The 3,987-nt window shown below is 64.8% G+C and overlaps 1 pseudogene; it reads right to left on the bottom strand.

Moving 5' to 3' along the window:
• Positions 1–848: 848 nt before the first annotated feature.
• On the bottom strand, positions 849–2,159 carry LOC150039076 (tripartite motif-containing protein 43 pseudogene; annotated as a pseudogene).
• Positions 2,160–3,987: the final 1,828 nt, after the last annotated feature.

Here is a 3,987-nt window from a genome sequence, read left to right as displayed (position 1 = left end):
CCCCCCCGCACCTGCCAGCTTTGGGAACGGGAACGTGGCCTCACCAGTTGCTCCAGCCAGGACTGGCGCCCTCCCTCCTGTACAGCTGGCGCTCCTGCTGCTGCTGCTACTGCAGCTGCTGCGGACTCCTTGTTGGTTTGTTCCCCTCAGGCACACTCTCTCCCAGAGCCCTCTGACTGTGTGAGGGGGGAGGGGCCGGGCGAGGGGGAGCCACAGAACCCGAGGGCGCAAGGGTGATCCAAGGCGACCGACCCAGCCACACGCGGGACGCCAAGTGCGAACGCCGAGGGAATGGAAGAGGTCGGGGAGGGGGGTGGGGGGAGGAGGGGGTGAGTCGGCTGAAGGTGGGGGTGGGGGAGGGAGCCGGGGAGGGCCAGGATGCCAGAGAGAGCAAGACGAAGGAGGGACTGGGGAGCGCCTGCAGCCCAAGGCCCTCACTTCCGGTCCCGAGGTGCCCGCCGACCTCCATCCCTTGGTAGGTCTCTAAGGCTGCCCATGGTGGTCTCCCCCCAGGCCTCTGTGGGTGGCGAGAACCACGCCCCACCGGGCTCCCACCGGGAAGCAGAGCGGGGCAGAGGGGGGCACGCCAAGAGGGAACCGCAGACCAACCGGCAGACCCGACCCGGGACCCGACCCGGGACCACGGACACCCGTGGCCTGGCCTCGAGGCCCCCGAGGCGGTCCAGGTGGGGTGGCTTCCCCAGGACCCGCCTCGAAACCAGGAGGGCAGACCCCACCTGCCCCAGAGCGGCCCCGAGAGGGGTCCCCCGGCGGGCCTGACCGGACCTGCCCTGCTCCCTCCCCCGGGTCTGGAGGGTCCTGGAGAGTCCCGGGCCTGGGCTCTTTCCCTAGGCCAAAGGGGAGCCCCTGGAAAGGAAAGGCCTGACCGGGAAGTGGATGGAGCCGGTGGGGTATCTCCAGAGAAGGCACTTCCTAGCCACGTTCAAGAAAGTCGCGGTCCCGTGGTCGAGATCCAGAAAGACCCCCACCCTCCCCAGAGGCCGCTCTAGGTAGTGATCGCGCAGAGGTGAGGTTGTAAAGAGGCCGGCTGGGTGGGAGCCTTCCACCCAGAAGAGGACGAAAAGGTCGTGGTCGGAGGCCCTCGGAGGGAATCCGGCCGGATTCCCGCAGACTCCCACCGCCCAGGAGGAAGAGTCGTCCGGGCTGAGCTCCCAGTAGTGTCGGCCGGCGCTGAAGACCTGGGCGCCAAGCGCGACCTGGTGGCCGGCTTCTTCCTCCCTGGAAGCTGCCAGCAGAGGTGGGCTCGGCGTCCAGGGGCCGAAGGACACCTCTACTCGGTACGGGCTGAGGCTCTCCACCAGCCCGCGGATTCTAGGGGGGCCGAGCAACGGCTCCAGGGTCTGGGGCTGGAAGAGCAAGGCGCACTCTCCCAGCTCCAGGCCGTCCCTGAAGTCCTGGAGGAGCTCCACATCCGGCTTTTGGTAGGCCCTCATCAGCTCCTGGTACACGCTCCTGAGGTGACCCTGTTCCTCGAGCAGGTGCCCCTCGGTTGTCTGGAGTTGCGCTGAGGTCCTCCTTCCTAGGTCGAGCAGTAACTCTTGGGCAAATCGCCTGTCCCCCTCCCGGAGACCAGGGTGCCCCGGGGTGGCATAAAACGCCTCGGTCATCGTCCGGTGCAGGTGCAGAAACCAACCCCACCGGCTCATGATCTCCCTCTGCTCCTCCACCTTCCTCTGGGTCTCTTCTTTCCTCTCCCACAAAGTCTCCATGAGCTGTAAGATGGCCTCCCGCCTGTGGGCGGCTGCGCGCTCCACGGGCTGGTGCCGGTGAGCCCGGTGCTCCGGGGCCTGGGAGCAGAGCCCGCAGAGCGGGCTCTCGTCCTCCTCGCAGAACATCTGCTTTGGCTCGCCGTGGGTCCCACACCTGTGCTCCCGGGAGCTCAGGAACCCGCGGAGGCTGGCCTTCCGCACCAGGGAGACCACACTGCCCAGCACCACGTTGGATCTCGGCTCTCCTCGCTGGGAGGGCTCCCTGCAGGCAGGGCACCTGGCCGGGGTCGTGGCATCTTCCCAGGCCAGGCGGAGACACGGGCGACAGAAAGTGTGGCCGCACTGGACGGTGACCGGGACCATCAGGGTGTCCAGGCAGATGGGGCATCTCACCTCCTCCTGGAAGGCTCGGGCCAGCTCAGCTTCCATCTTCGCCCTTCAGAGAGCGCGGAAAACGGCCCCAAGGGCAGGTTCTCCCGCAGGGATCCTCAGCACGCACCGCACCGGTACGCCAGTTGGGAGCGCCGTCCAGCCGTCCAGACCAGTGGCTGCAGCGGGATCTTCTCCACACAGGGAGGCCAGGAAGTGGCGCGCGGCCTTTTATCGACCTGGGCGGGGGGCGGAGCCAGGGCAGGGCTTTGCGCCTGCGTGCCAGGACACCTGCTGACGGTCAGGCCACCCGCCTGCACATGCAGGCAGGGGGCCAGGGGGCCAGGTGCGGGCAGGCCCCGCCCCCTCCCCACCCCCCCCCCCCCCGCACCTGCCAGCTTTGGGAACGGGAACGTGGCCTCACCAGTTGCTCCAGCCAGGACTGGCGCCCTCCCTCCTGTACAGCTGGCGCTCCTGCTGCTGCTGCTACTGCAGCTGCTGCGGACTCCCTGTTGGTTTGTTCCCCTCAGGCACACTCTCTCCCAGAGCCCTCTGACTGTGTGAGGGGGGAGGGGCCGGGCGAGGGGGAGCCACAGAACCCGAGGGCGCAAGGGTGATCCAAGGCGACCGACCCAGCCACACGCGGGACGCCAAGTCGGAATGCCGAGGGAATGGAAGAGGTCGGGGAGGGGGGTGGGGGGAGGAGGGGGTGAGTCGGCTGAAGGTGGGGGTGGGGGAGGGAGCCGTGGAGGGCCAGGATGCCAGAGAGAGCAAGACGAAGGAGGGACTGGGGAGCGCCTGCAGCCCAAGGCCCTCACTTCCGGTCCCGAGGTGCCCGCCGACCTCCATCCCTTGGTAGGTCTTTAAGGCTGCCCATGGTGGTCTCCCCCCAGGCCTCTGTGGGTGGCGAGAACCACGCCCCCACCGGGCTCCCACCGGGAAGCAGAGCGGGGCAGAGGGGGGGACGCCAAGAGGGAACCGCAGACCAACCGGCAGACCCAACCCGGGACCCGACCCGGGACCACGGACACCCGTGGCCTGGCCTCGAGGCCCCCGAGGCGGTCCAGGTGGGGTGGCTTCCCCAGGGCCCGCCTCGAAACCAGGAAGGCAGACCCCACCTGCCCCAGAGCGGCGCCGAGAGGGGTCCCCCGGCGGGCCTGACCGGACCTGCCCTGCTCCCTCCCCCGGGTCTGGAGGTGAGAAATATGAAATCTCCCCATAATGTAATAGTAACTAATAGTAACCATCACCCTCACAACACAAACATCTTCCAATGTACTTGATTATAGAGGTGATAAATCCAAAATCTTAGAAGAATAGAAGAATGGCCTTTGGAATAGTGCAAGTAGCTGCAGTTTATACAATGGGCTGAAAAACAGCCAACAGGATGTGCAGTTTGAGTTGGTTCGAGTCAGTGAAACTGTATACCTTATGAATCTGAATAAGAGGAGGACATTCCGGGAATAAAACAATAAAATATGGCCAGAAACAAGACATGCAGTCAACTGCCTGTTTAACCAAGTGGAAATTCAATAAACCCCTAGCTGAGTCTTACCTAATGTGATTATAATCAATCATTACCATGTAACTATGCTTCTGCTTCTGTAACCTGCTTCAGCCACCCATAAATATCCCCCTCTCCCCAGCCTAGGTGCGCAAGTCTCCTAGGAGAACTTGTTGCCCCGGGTACCCGTGTTCCCAAATAAACCTCTTGCTGTTTGCATCCGACTGCGTGGACTCGCTGTTCCTTGGGAAGGGGGCTCCGTCTGGAAGACGTCCCGCTGAGTCAGGAGTCTAACATTTGGAGGCCCCAGCGAGATAGGAGACCCCCCACCCAGGGACCACCGACCCACCTCTGGGAGGTAAGCTGGCCAGCAAATTTTTGTTG

This window comes from Megascapheus bottae, unplaced genomic scaffold (assembly GCF_031878675.1).
Source record: "Megascapheus bottae isolate mThoBot1 unplaced genomic scaffold, mThoBot2.hap1 HAP1_SCAFFOLD_64, whole genome shotgun sequence".
NCBI lineage: Eukaryota > Metazoa > Chordata > Mammalia > Rodentia > Geomyidae > Megascapheus > Megascapheus bottae.
Note: the sequence above shows the minus strand (reverse complement) of the source record. Positions and strands in the feature narration are given on the sequence as shown.